We start from the raw sequence: 14,952 nt of genomic DNA, 5'->3' as shown, positions 1-14,952 counted from the left end.
GGAGGAGGAAGCAGGCTCCCTGCCGAGCAGAGGCCCGATGCGGGACTCGATCCCAGGACTCTGGGATCATGACCTGAGCTGAAGACAGAGGCTTAACCCACTGAACCACCCAGGCACCCCGCTTACATCTATTTAGATCGCTTGTTTTCAACAATTGTGTTTGGAGCACCTACATAAACCTCATTAAACATTAGACAAGGTTAGCCATTACCCCCAAGCTATTTTTCTGGCTAACATATCTTGTAAGCAATAGTGTTAACTTACTTGGTTAGTGAACTCAGGTGGAATACGAGTTTTATGGGTGATGTTGAGTGAATAAGCCAACAAACTTAAACTGGCTTTAATGCCACATCTTTTTCCCAGATCACATGAACCTGAAATTCCCTTGGGTTAGTCTCTATTATATTTTTGAGAATTTTTATGAACTTGATAGAAGTGAAGAAGAAGATAGAAGTCTGACGTTTAACTAACTTTAGTAATACCATCTGGAGCTAGAAAATACTACACGTCCACAACTCACAGAGACACACATAAACATGCAGATGGAATAAAGAGAGTTTATAGCTTCCATTTTAGTTCGAAAAGAATTGGATCTCCGTTTTTCTGGCAGATGGAGTAAGTTAAAGCCACCTGCTTGGATGGCTAAAGCTGTTTCAAATGAGTTTTCCCCCATTTATTTTTCTTGTGGTAAGCATGACCTTCCCGAAATTTGTGCTTCAACCTTTGCCTCCCAAAGGCATGGGAGAGAACACAAGTTACAAACCTTTTAAGAGAAATCGGTGAGGTTTGGGAATAGGTAAAAAGGAACAGGTGAACTTTGAACTCCCTCAAGAGCTTTGCAAGGATGTGTGAGATAAAGACAGTTGCTTTCCTCTCCCCAAAGAATGACCTAATTGAAAGGGTCCATAGACAAAAGGACGAGACTGATACAAAGCGAAGGTCAAGCAAAGCTTTATTTTGCGCCAAGCCTCGAGAATCAAACTGACCAGCCAGGGCCATCTCTTGCAAAGAGGCGACCCCTCCCAGCCTCACAGACTAACTTTTATAGAGTAAAGGCCATGTGGTCGAGCCTGGCCACACACAGGTGGCCAACTGAATTACATTCTACCCCATGATAGTCATCTCATTCAGCCCATGACCTTGGCCAGAATTGGCGCCTTTGTCTGGTGCCCAAAAGGCGGGGGCTCACACTCCCTGGCGGGTAATACGTGTGCTTTTACTTGATTGGACGTTTCCATCTGGCCTGACACGTCCTTGAATCCGGGCTCCATTATGGGGGGGGGGGGGCTATTTGGCCGTATTTCACCAATTCTGTTTCTAAGCGCTTTCCTCTTGGGGGAAGGGGCAGGTTCAATCTAAGTTTACTGCATAAACAACAAAATGGCTCGCTCTGGCTAAGTAGGCCCTTACATTCCCCCCTTTTCTTTGGAGATTAGTCAAATCCTTGACTTTTTAGCCGGTTCTATGTTTTTCTGTTGTAAGGGGTTATAAGTCATCTAAACAGGGGTTAATAGGTGCCAATTGGCATAAGGTTACATTAAATTGCACAGTCGACTGATGAGTTAGCCATTCACCGCTTTGTAGAACCTTTTCCACTTCTCCTAATTCTGTTTGTTTAATTTCCCACCTATACTTTTCTGTCTTATGAGGTGACTTGGAAGCTCTTACAAAAACAGGTAACAATAGGAACAACAATGAACTCATAGTCTTTTGAGTCTTAGCTTTAGTCCATGATCCGCAGGGTCCATTGGCAGCAGCTTCCATCTCTGGGGGGCGTCCTCATCCTTGGCTCGTTTGATGTGATCCGCATGAATCCAGGCCCAGATGCCTTCTACTTTCATTGCCGTGGGGATGGTCAGGATGAGAGTAAAGGTCCCTTCCAGCGAGGCTCCAAGTTTCCCACTTGGTGGTGACATATTCAAACCAAGTCCCTGGGTTGGTAAGGATGTGGTTCCAGTTCTGTCTCTGTCTCAGTGTGGGCAGTTCGGATCCCTGTGTGGGCTAGACAGGCTGTAATGCCTGCAGTGATTGAAGTACAGACTGACCAGTCATTTTTGCTAGGGCAACCTCTTGTAGCTGAGGGCAGAGCGGGTGGGGGTTTCCCAAACTTTATTTCAAATGGGGTCACCTTGTTTAAATAGGGTGTATATCACGCCGTGAGGAGGGCGAAAGGAAGGAGAGCCACCCATCCACCACCAGTCTCCAGATTTAGCTTTGTCAAGGTCTCTTTAAGAGTCCAGTTTATTCTCTCTACTTGCCCGGAACTCTGGGGCCAGTAGGCACAATGTAGTTTCCAATTAGTGCCTATAGCTTTGGCCAATACCTGTGAGACTGAACTCACAGATGCAGGGTCATTGTCTGACCTGATCGCAAGAGGTAACCCAAATCTCTATCTCTTTTCCCTCTTTTTATTTTAGATCTTTTTGCATTTACCGCCTGACATTGAGCACATCTATCAACCATATCCTGAATCATACGCCATAATTTAGAAACCTGAAACTGCTTGCCCATAAGCTCCTTAAGCTTGCATTTCCCCAAATGAGTGCCCTGATGTTTTTGGCTAATTTCTTCCTAGTCTTAGCCCAGTCCCCTTCATAGTCTAGTTTAACCCATTTTTATAAATATTTTAAATCTTCCTCTGAAGTTGGCCTCAAGTTGTCTAGCTTAGGTAAACAAATATTTAAAGACAACCAAATCTAGAATTTAATATCCATAAAGGCGTGTTATTAAAACACAATTTTTCTCTCTAAAATAACCCTCATTTCCAAAAATAGCCAAATTAGGACTAATTTACTTGAAAAACAAGTCCAGTTTTAACAAACTTGGCCTAATTATTTACATAAGCTCAGCAAGAACAGTGAGTGTGATCATATAGACCTTTTAGAATCTGCTTTGCTGGAACTTCTTATAAAGAATCTCTAGGTTGAACTTTCAGTAGCCTCTCCAGGCCAGAAGCCAAGCCACATACTTGCCATCAGACATGCCTGTAAAACCTGTCAACTTGGGCGAATTCCTCTTCCTGAGGCTCTGTACCTGCTAAGGAGTGACATTCTTTACTCACCTGGTGAGGCTGCTGGGAACTCTGTAAGCAAGGTATCAGGCCAACAGTTCCAAAGGGCTTTATGGCTCCAGGTTTCATAAAGTCAACCTTAGTTCCTTTAAACTGTTTGGTCTTATCTGAGTCTTTTCAAATATGATATCCCAGTCAAAGCCTTGGTAAAATAACCAGTTTCCAATAGTGTCCTGTTACAAGGAAAACAGATTCTTATTGAACTTATGCAAATGACTGATTGCCATGGAAGAAAGAAGACTTACTGAGACCTTCTGATTTTCAGAGGGTTCAGATAGAGAGAAAAGTTGAGTGCCTTGATTTGTTTACAAATCAATACTTTTACCTCTCTGTAAGTTACAGATAACTTAAGAAAAAGTATCCCTAGTCTGGAAGAGCAAACATTAGAGAACCAGCAATGTTTAAAATAAGACAAAACATTAAGAGACACGACACTGTAATCTTTTAGTTCATTTAGTCCCATATTACTTTCCATGTTGCTAATTCTGGTTTAGTCCGAATGCAGCTTTTATTTCTGGAAATTCTTACCCGTTTCCGTTCCAGGATTTTAATATATCAAAGACCTGTATTTGTCCTGAAAGTCTCCCATATGAAGTTCCTTTAAGGCAGAATTTATCTTACAAGGGAATTAAAACAATTACAAATGACAAAAAACTCAGAATAGATATGGTTAAATTACCAGGTGATGACCTTATCAAAACATTAAAACTTTAGGAAATGCATAGAATCTCTAGAATAGTTACAGCATTTACCCAAATGTAACCCAAGGTTTATCATTGGTTTAAATCTTGTCAACAATTGCTAAAACCTTAGAAAGTTTTAAAACATATGCTTAAATATAATTAGGGATGTTAAACACCTGATAAAACAAAACATAGGAACTGAATTTTCTGGGCAGGCAAAGAGAAAACCATTTACACTTTTTAACAGATCAATTAACCTAAGGTAACTTTACCCTTTTAAACAGAGAGAAAACCAGCTTTTCTATACCAGTGTCTTTCCCTTTTTTATTTTTAAGCGTGAGGTCTGGGTTTCCCTCCCATTGTGAATGACATCGCAAACAAAGGGAGGGGGATCTTTCAGATGCTGTCCTGCTCGTGTCCCTCGCGGGAACTTAGGAGCGTCTTAGCTAAGGTCTGTCCGTATAAACCCCCGACCAGGCTACTCCGTGGAGTAGATGACCGTTATGCCATATGACGCCCCGCGAGACTCAGGGTGCAGCCCACTCAGACTCGGTAGTGGAAGCGGTGGAGCCATACAGACACATTCACACAGTCAGGCACTCTTCAGATTCAAACAGGTTGGACACCCTCCCCTTTTTGGATATCCCTGGCTAATGGGAGGTGATCAGTCTCCCCTTTCACTCTTTACGAATAAGAGTGAGTTTCTATGGTTACAGGCAATGGAGGATGGTAACAGGGTGTTTTCGCAGTCCCTCAAGGTTGGGCTGCTTTCTTAATCTCTCAAGGCCAAATGGCCCTTTCACTTGGAAGTATAATATATGTGGAGGCATGTCAGGAGAGTACTAAATCACCTTGGAGGCTGTTTTTCTTTCTTTTTTAGTCTGTCCTGACCATACCTAAAATTTCTTTTCTGAATATTTCCTTTCATAAACCTTCTACAACTTTTCTTTGTATTCAGGTTTTGTCCCAAGCCATTTCCTTTCAAACCACCATCTCATTTAGGACAAAATTACCTTAACTTTTAACAAAATATACTCCCATTTTAAAAATCTTACTTACATATCTTATACTTTTCCACAGAGTTGCTTCCTTTATTTTCATCAGTCTTAGTTACACTTAGCAGAATTTTGTACTCTTAGAAACACCTTAATCAGTTATTAGCTAATTGTGAACTGTTACAACAGAATTCTTCAGATGGCAAATTTATGAATCAGTGTAGCACAAAACATGTTTACCAACAGATTTCAAAAGCACAAACCTAGTTCCAGCAACCAGCGCTCTAGCATTTTATCCTGTTTGGTTAAGACCTAGATGTCCATAATTTAATTCCATTTGTCATCCAAGCAAAACTTTAAACTTTCAGGTTACCAAAGACTTTGAAAGCTATCTCAGCAATTACCCATTAAAACTTTGAGACATACAATTAACCATCAGTTTAGTCATCTCTTTGCTAATAGATTTCAACAGATTTTAACAGAAATAATGAGAGCTTATCTGATCTTAAGTAAACTCTGAAGTTTCACATTTACTGCTGATAACTTAAAAGACATGTCTATCTTAATTAAACCAACAAACTTAACTTAGATCAAATGCTGATTTACGTTCCACCTGGACCCACTCCACTTTGAATGTTTACCTGAGACATGGGTGGGAGGATCTGGAGTGGGGGGTCTTAGGTCCAGGGGCTGCTCTTCCTGCTCCTTGACAGTGAAGAGAGAAGGAGCCGCGGTGCATGATCTAGTCATGCAGGCTGCATGTACATTGGCGCAGAAACACGAGACAGAAGAAACAAAGTGCCGCCAGGAGGCAGAGAAAGGATTCCCAGTTTTAGAGCTTATCAACTCCAACAGAGGAGCAGACGCCATGCTTCCCCCCCCCCCCCAAGGGGAAGGGGGCTAGGCAGTCCACATCGGGCCAGAGAGGGCAAGGAACTTTCCTGAAACAAAGGAAGTTTCAGCAGCTGCTTGGGAATATTCCTTAAATTCTCTGTCTCGAGTTAGATCAACCCCAGTTGGCCCCAGTTATAGCCATTAACACACGAAATGAGTTTGGGAGAAGCCCCACATCTATGAGGAGGAACGGAGAGATGAAAATCAGAGTTCCCTTACTCTGCTTGCCCCATTCCTTCAAACACAACAAACAACAGACAACAAAAAGACAAGACAAAGACAACCGCAAACCCAGCGGCCCTCATCCAGAGCCTGCCGCCGGTGGGGGTTTTTCCGGCCCCTACAGGGGTTACCCGGCCCCCTACAACCAGACCCAGCGGCCTTTAACCTGCTGCTGTAGGGAATTTTCTCTGTTCCCTATGAGCATCCGTTGACCCAGCGGGGAATTTTCTCAGTTCCCTACATGCATCCATAAACCCAACGGTTGCAGTCCCCTCGACACGCTCGTTGGTGGGGATTTTTCCCGTCCCCTGGATGCACTCACTGGTGGGGATTTTCTCGGTCCCCTAGATGCACCCAAATGTTGGGGATTTTCTCGCTCCCCTGATTGCCTGGGAGGGTCCATACCCCCTGGCAATCACCCCCCCCCCCCGGCCCCGAGGGATGAGGTGTCCCCACATCCACTCCAGCCCTGGGAGCTATGCTGCGTCCTGCTTCTCCCTGGTGGGCTTTATTACCCTGGAGCTCTGCAGACAGACAGACAGACAGACAAACAGATAGGATCTCAAGGGGTCTTGAGATCTTACCTCCGGAGGCTTTCTGATGCTGGCTCAGTCCTCGCCGTTTTATCCCGGGACGAGCCCCCACTGAAAGGGTCCATAGACAAAAGGACGAGACTGATACAAAGCGAAGGTCAAGCAAAGCTTTATTTTGCGCCAAGCATCAAGAATCAAACTGACCGGCCAGGGCCGTCTCTTGCAAAGAGGCGACCCCTCCCAGCCTCACAGACTAACTTTTATAGAGTAAAGGCCATGTGGTCGAGCCTGGCCACACACAGGTGGCCAACTGAATTACATTCTACCCCATGATAGTCATCTAATTCAGCCCATGACCTTGGCCAGAATTGGCGCCTTTGTCTGGTGCCCAAAAGGCGGGAGCTCACACTCCCTGGCGGGTAATACATGTGCTTTTACTTGATTGGACGTTTCCATCTGGCCTGACACGTCCTTGAATCCGGGCTCCGTTATGGGGGGCTATTTGGCCGTATTTCACCAATTCTGTTTCTAAGCGCTTTCCTCTTGGGGGAAGGGGCAGGTTCAAAGTTTACTGCATAAACAACAAAATGGCTCACTATGGCTAAGTAGGCCCTTACACTAATGACATCCGAAGCTGAATCGCCCACCCAGCATTATCTTCTATTTGCTTGGGGCACGGGACGGCCTAAAAAATTTTCTCTTAGGCTCTGAATGTCAGCTTTCAGTTTGGCCAAACTTCTGATCATAGAGTTATAAAATCCTTTTAAATACCTTGCCAGGTTTCATCGTGGCCAAACTGTAAATGTTTCAGGCAGCATTAAACAGCCCCATGGCCCTGGGAGGGAGGGTGCAAGGGATATCATCAAAATCGATAACCAGTGCCCTGGATTTGGAAAGGTAAAGGACAATATGAAATATGATTTGTCTCTCCCCGACAGAGATCCATGCAGGAGAGGGGATTCTGGTCCAAAGTCTCATTCTAGCTCACTTCCACCAGTTTCCCCAGAACCCCATCTGCAGGCTCCGAATAGGCTTTAAAAAAGACGATGCAACTCTGCTATTTACCAGAAGTTGGCAAGGTATTTCATTAATGTTAATTTTATTTTTCCTGGGCTCAGAAAATCTCCGGGTCCTATCAGCTCTGAGACGGACCCGCACAGGGGCCCTCCTTTGGGGATAGAGGTGAGGATGTCCATTAGGCCACTAACGGGGTAGACTTTTGTTTACAGTCTCATAGAGGCAGTTCAGACCAAGAATTATGGCAGACCAATGAATCTGCTGAGGAATTTCGAAGCCCTGTGGAGGCTTCTGCATGCCAATTAAAATAGTTATCCCATTCTGGTCTGTTGATTTGGGAACCCTTGCTTTCAAGTGCATCTCATTGATCTTCTCTGATTGGAACACGCCTTGGAACAGCTGTTGTAATCTTCCCTGAGGGCTGGCAGCAGCTTGGTGGGACCCTTAGCCACAAACTGAGTTCACCCCACATTTCTGTGGGGTGCAACCCGCATTTCTGTCCAGCCACATTTTGGGGGGTCCCCCACTCTGACAGTTACCAAGCCAAGTTCTTGGAACACAAAATTCTAGGCTTTCTTTAATCAGATTGTGGCCATTTCCACAGATCTTTAGAGCTTCTGGGAGCATAGTTCTTAAGCAGGTGTGGTGGAAGGGGGCATCCGGAACTCTAGAATTTTAAGGATCCCATTTCTCTGACTAAGCCTTTGGGTCTCTTGAAGCCAAACTGATCCCCCAGAGGGACGTGCCATGGGCTCAGAGATTGCATGGTATTTTACATTGTACCTCATTGCATGGAAATTTTCTTGAGGTTGGTGAGTGACCTAGTATTACTCTAACCAATCGCTGTTGCCCCCGTAACCAGAATTAAAGGACCCAGGAACCAAGGGGTAGAAATAGAGGCCCCACTCAGTATTACTCCTAGAGCCCCACCAGCAAAATGTTCGCTTCTGGTTCCCATAACCTCATGTTCTGCTGGCCCAGTGGTCTTGAGTTCCAGGGGGCAGAATGCTTCCACCTGGAGACACAGCAGTAATTACCCCGAACTGGAGGTTCACATGGCCACTTTGGACTCCTCCTGCCTCCGAATCGACAGGTGAAGAAGGGAGTTACCGTGCTGGCCTAGGTGGCTGATCTGGAGTACCACTGAGGGGAAAGTAGACAGCCACTCCACAGTGGACACAGGGGACCCCTTCAGATGTCTGTCGTATCACCAAGTCCTGTGATTAAGGTAAATGGAAGAGTACAACTGTCCAGTCCCACCAGGACCAGTGATGGCTTACAGTATTTATGTTACAGGATGTCAAGGAGAAGCATAAACATCACTCAAAAAACATCCCCTCCTCCTCTGGGGAAGGGGTTAGTGAGGTTTTGGTTGTATACAGGATAGCAGTATCACGTGAAGTATGACCTTCTTATTACCTTCATATAGAGCTTAAGTATGGCTTAAGGAGATGGTTATGGGTGCCAAGTAGATAAGGGGTAACCTGGTGATGTTTAATTGATGTCAACTTGACAAGGGCCCAGGGTGCCCAAACATCTGACCAGATGTAATTCTGGGCGTGTCTGTGTAAGTGTTTCCAGGGGAGATTCACATTTGAGTTGGTAGGCTGAATAAAACAGATTGCTATCCTTAACGTAAGCAGTCTTCATCCAATCAACGGAAGGCCTAGACAGGACAAAAAAGCCTACCCTCCCCTCTTTGAGCTGGGATACTGGTCTTCTTCTGCAGTTGGACTCGAACTGAAACATCTGCTCTTTCTGGATCTCAGGCCTCCCGGTCTTCTGTCCAGAACATACACCATGGGCTCTCCTGGTTCTGAGGCCTCAGACTGAAACTCCATGTGGGTCTGTCTGTCTATCTATCTTCTGTTTCTCTGGGGGACGCTGAATACAGTAGTTAACCACATCTGCAAATGATGAGAGTGCTTATCTTTAATTCAGTCATGCTTATTTTTTTTCTTGCGCTGATGAGTGCCCCCGAAGAGGGACTGGTAATTGGAATGGTTTCTCGTTCTGAGTTTAAAGGAAATAAATACCTGAGATGACTTCATCACCAAGTATATTTTCTGTAGGCTTTTGATAGCTAACTTCATGAGGCTAAAGAAGATTCCCGAGATTACTAAGTTTTTTAAATCGTGAATGAATATTAGATGTTATCAAATACTTTCTCTGCATCCATTTAGATAATCATTTTTTGCCTCCTCTAATCTGTTAATGCAGTGAATTACGTTAATAAATTTTAAGTCATTAATCTGTTTTCTGGGACAAACCAGACTTGCTTATGAGGTTTTTAAGTATTTCGGGTTAGCAAATGTTTTGACTAGGATTTTGGTCTCTACACTCCTTTGTTTGGCTGAAGATCTTTTTTCTTGTTCTAGCTGTGTTTAGGCTTCATAAAATGAACGATAAAATATTTTCTTTTTTTCTACTCTGAAAATTTTTTTTGTGAAGAAGTGTGTTGTACTGCGATAATGCTTCTATATTTGGGATTAATGCAGTGTTACGTGGAAGCTTTCTTGGTTCGTATGAGATTTTTCTCCAGAACATTGTTTATACTTCAGACAAGAGGATCTGAATGCAGGCAAGCCAGCACAGCTGAGAGCAGTCCAAATGGGGACAACAGAACTGTTCCTGACACCACTGTCTCTCGTAGCTCAGTGTGGCTTCCTGCTTTCAATCTGAAACACTTCTGTGTGGTCTTCCTAATTCTGTGACAACAAACTCTCCATCACATTCCTTTTCCAAAGTCCTTTCACCATTTTTTTTTTTTAAGATTTTTTATTTATTTGACAGAATGAGATCACAAGTAGGCAGAGAGGCAAGCAGAGAGAGAGAGACAGAGGAGGAAGCAGGCTCCCTGCCAAGCAGAGAGCCCGATGCGGGACTCGATCCCAGGACCTTGAGATCGTGACCCGAGCTGAAGGCAGAGGCTTAACCCACTGAGCCACCCAGGCGCCCCTCCTTTCACCATTGTTAAGTGAAGCACCCTCTCTCTCTGTCTCATGTATATGTACTTATGTATCTAATATCTTATAACATCTTTTTAACTATGCAGTTACTTTTTATTAGGATTGTGGTTTTGGGGGCACATGGTTGGCTCAGTCAGTTAAGCGTCTGCCTTCAGCTCAGGTCACGATCTCTGGGTCCTGGGATCAAGCTGTGCTTCAGGCTCCCTGGTCTGTTTCTCTCTTTCTTTCTCTCTGCCACTCCACGCCGCTCATTCTCTCTCTCAAATGAATAAATACTTTTTTTAAAAAGGACGCCTAGGTGGCTCAGTTGGTTAAGCATCTGCCTTCTTGGGTCGTGATCCCAGGGTCCTGGGATCAAGGCCCACATTGGGTGCCTTGCTCAATGGGAGCCTGCTTCTCCCTCTACCTGTCTCTTCCCCTGCTGTGCTTTCTCTCTCTCTCTGACAAATAAAATCTTAAAAAAAAAGGGGGGGGGGGGTGGTTTTTGTTAGTTCTGGTTCTAAACCTGTTTATGGTCTGAATGGTCTATTCTAATCCCATTCTTCCCACAATATCTCCAGTTATCTTTTGTAAGCATTTTTATGTGACACAAAAATTTTCAGGAATACATACGCTCTGCTCCTGCAGAAACACCTGGACACATTCCTTGATTCATTTGTGCCACCTGACTATATCCAGAGTCACCGATGGCTTTTCCCTCTGCCTGGGAGATGGCAACATTGCTCCATCACACCCTTCATTCAGGTTCAGGGCTCTGCCTACGTATGACCTACCACAGAGGATATCTGTGCATCCAACTGGATGTCCACGTGCAAAGGGATGCACTTGGACCCCTACCCATACATCATATACAAAAATTCACTCCACATGGATCAAAGTCCAAAACATGAGAACTAAAACGATCAAAATCTTACAATAGAACCTAGGTGTAAATCTTCCTGTTTCAAATGGGGCGATGGATTCTTAGACAGGACACCAAAAACATGAGCAATAAAACATAGATATTATTTGGGTTTTATCAAGATTGAAAACTTTTGTGTACCAAAGGACCCTGTCAAGAAAGTGAAAGACAACCTAGTGAATGGAACAAAATATTTGCAAATCATATCTCTAATAAGGGTGTGGTATCCAGAATATATCAAGAACTCTTATGACTCTTATAACCACAAAAAGATTGAAAAAACCTAATACAGAAGGGCCTAAGTATTTAAATAGCCATTTCTCTAAAGAAGCTCAACAAACAAAAAGCCCATGAAAAGTTGCTAAGGGAAATGCAAATGAAAATCACAGTATCACTTCACATGCACTAGGAAAATATCAAAAATATGGAAAATAACAATTGTTGGTGAAGATGTGGAGAAGTGGAAATCCCTATGCATCGTGGGTAGGAATGTGAAATGGCTCAGCCACTGCGGAAAACATTTTTATAATTCCTTAAAAAGTTAAACATGGAATTATATGATCCAACACTTCTACTCTTAGGTACATGCCCCAGAAAATTGAAAACATATTGTATTAGTCAGGGTCTTCACAAAAGCCAGAAAACAGGGTGGGAGGGTGGTGTTTGGAGAGAGATTGAGTAAGATTTACTTTAAGGAATGGCTCACGCAGTTACACAGACTGGCAGGTCCAAAATCTGTAGAGTCGGTCAGGAGACTCAAGACGAAGTGTGAAAGTCATCTGCTGTAGAATTCCCTCTTGCTTGGGTGAGACTAGCCTTTTATTCTATTCAAGCCTTTAGTTGATGGGATCAGGGCCACCCACGTTATTGAGGAGAATGTGCTTTACTGAAAGTCCACCAGTTTGAATCTCATCCAGAAAATACCCTTACAGAAGCATCCAAAACAATGTTTGACGCAGCCATGTGACATATAAAATTAACCATCACAATTCCACCCCTTGTGAACACCCATTTGGGTTTCCTTAAACCATACTTACTCTTCAAATGAAGGTAATAACAAGATCGTACTTCCACATAACATGACAACTAACTGGAGTATGACCAAAAATGTGCTAATCTCTCCCCCAGGAGAGGAGGTGAAGTCCTTAAGTGATGTTCACTCTTCTCCCCAGTGTTCATAATTTCAATACAGTGATATAAAAAAAACTTAAATATTATGATATAAAGTCAACAAATCTTCTGTTATATGATAAGGGAATAAGAGAAGAAAGAAAACAAAGCATATAAACATGTTCATATCACAAAAAAATGAAATCATGATAATCACAATCCTTGTTTGCATAACTGGTCACGTGGTCGTAGTTAGTTTTTATAACTACCTTCTCCCACTCCCATTTTAGATTCCCTTTCCCCTCAGCAAGTTGCTCTTAATCTGGCGACCTTCAAGGGTCTGAAAGCTTGTCTGGATTGGGTTATTTTCCACTGATGATAGTCACAGGTCATTCACAGTGTTGGACAACCTCCACCCCTACATTGTGTCAAAACATCTGACTCAACCCCAAAGAAAACTCTTGGTCCCTTAAGCAGTTACTCCCCAATCCTTCCCTGCATCCAGACGTAGTGACCAGAAATCTACTGTCTCCCTGAATTTAACCTATCTTGGATATTTCACATAAATGCATTTATGTAATATGTCCCCTTTGGGGGCTAACTTCTTTCATTTAGCATAATGTCTTTGAAGTTTATCCTCATTACAGCCTGCGTCAGTATTTCATTCCTTTTGCAACCAAATTATAATCCATTGCATGAACCTATCTTAATTGTTTCATTCAGTCGTCCACTGGTGGACACTTGGATTGTTTCTAACGTTTGTCTATTACGAATAATGCTGCCATGAATATTTGTGTAGAAGGATTTGTGAGGGGGTCAGATGCCACAGGGGCATGGGCAGGCCTGGCAGGACAACAGCAGAATGGGAGGCTTCTGAAGGCACACGTGCCTCACATTTTTCCAGACAGAACATTCAGAAAGGGCTCAGGGGAATGTCCTTGGGTGCAACTGGGTGTTTCAACAACCTCGTGCCAAAGAGCATGCCATTTCGCTCACAAACCATGTTCCCCACTCTCTTTCAACCAATGAGAAGGTGGACCCAATCCAGGGATCAACAGCTTTGAAGCTAACTATTAAGTGAACCCTGAGAACACAGAGTTGTTGTTTTTATTTTTTTAAGTTTATTTATTTATTTGACAGACAGAGATCACAAGTAGGCAGAGAGAGAAGCAAGCAGGCTCCCTTTTGAGCAGAGAGCCCGATGAGGGGCTTGATCCCAGGACCCCAAGATCACGGCCCGAGCCAAAGGCAGAGGTCCAACCCACTGAACCACTCAGGGGCCCCGAGAACATAGAGTTTTAAATGAATTTTGCAATAAAAATCATCTGGTGGTTCAGTAAGAAGTCTAGTCTAAAAATATAGATATATTTAACCTTCCAGCTTTGGGGTTAGAAATATGAAAACATACCGAGAGCAGCAGCCGGAGCCTTAAGTTTCATTTAGTCTTGTCAGTTGAACTCGCTGGAACTGAAATTACGGACTCAGAAGTAAAAGTTGTTGAGCTATTTTACGATGGGTTATGTGAGCAGCCCCTAGTCTCCTGTGCTGTGTGGACTTGGGGGAGTCACTGTACCTCTCTGGTTAGGCTGTGTCATCTGTTTAAGGTGAATAAGAACCCCTTTGCCACTGCACGAGGCTGAATTAATTATAATGAATTTTTCTTTCTTCACCAATCCCTGTTTCTTGGCCTCTCTGCCACTCACTCTCCCATCCCTCCTTACCTCCTTGGCCACTCCCTTCCAGCCTCCTCTCTTGTATTTTATCTCCTACTGCTGGGGGGCGGGGGGAGGGGGGGCTGGGGCTCTGTCCTCACCCTCCGTCCACATCCTCTGCCCAGGTGAGGTCATCCATCCATGGCTTTAAACACCACATTTGGGACGCCTGGGTGGCTCAGTTGGTTAAGCAGCTGCCTTCGGCTCAGGTCATGATCCCAGCGTCCTGGGATCGAGTCCCACATCGGGCTCCTTGCTTGGCAGCGAGCCTGCTTCTCCCTCTGCCTCTGCCTGCCACTCTGTCTGCCTGTGCTCACTCTCGCTTCTCTCTCTATGACAAATAAATAAATAAAATCTTTTTTAAAAATAAAAAAAATAAATAAACACCACATTTGCTGATGCCATCCCAGCCTTATCTCCCACCCTGGCTTCTTCCCTTAATTCCAGATTCATGGATCCAACCAATTGAATGAGATTCTTCGCTTCCCTGTGTCCCAAACTGAACTCTTGATTTCTGCCCTCCACGGACCTGCTCTGCCCTGGTCCTGGTTCTCAAGGCATGCCCCGCCCCCCCCGCCAGGTGCTCCAGCCATGACCCCTTCCTCTTCCTCACCCTCAGAGCCAGTCCTGCCCTACGCCTGGGGCCCACCCACTTCCCTTCCTTACACCTCCAGCAGCCTGGTCACAGACCCTCTCGCCTCCCTCTGCACCACTGTGAGGGCTCTGCCCCAGTTGCTGATGGTCTGTCTTGCATTCAGGGGCTGGTGGGATTCTGGAACGTGCTTTGTGACATCGGCGGTGGCCTCATCTGATCCATTCTGAGCAGGCGAGGGCTGCGAGGGGCTG

This window comes from Lutra lutra, chromosome 5 (genome assembly GCF_902655055.1).
Source record: "Lutra lutra chromosome 5, mLutLut1.2, whole genome shotgun sequence".
Taxonomy (NCBI): domain Eukaryota; kingdom Metazoa; phylum Chordata; class Mammalia; order Carnivora; family Mustelidae; genus Lutra; species Lutra lutra.
The sequence above is the reverse complement of the archived record's forward strand: the minus strand, read 5'-3'. Positions refer to the sequence as shown.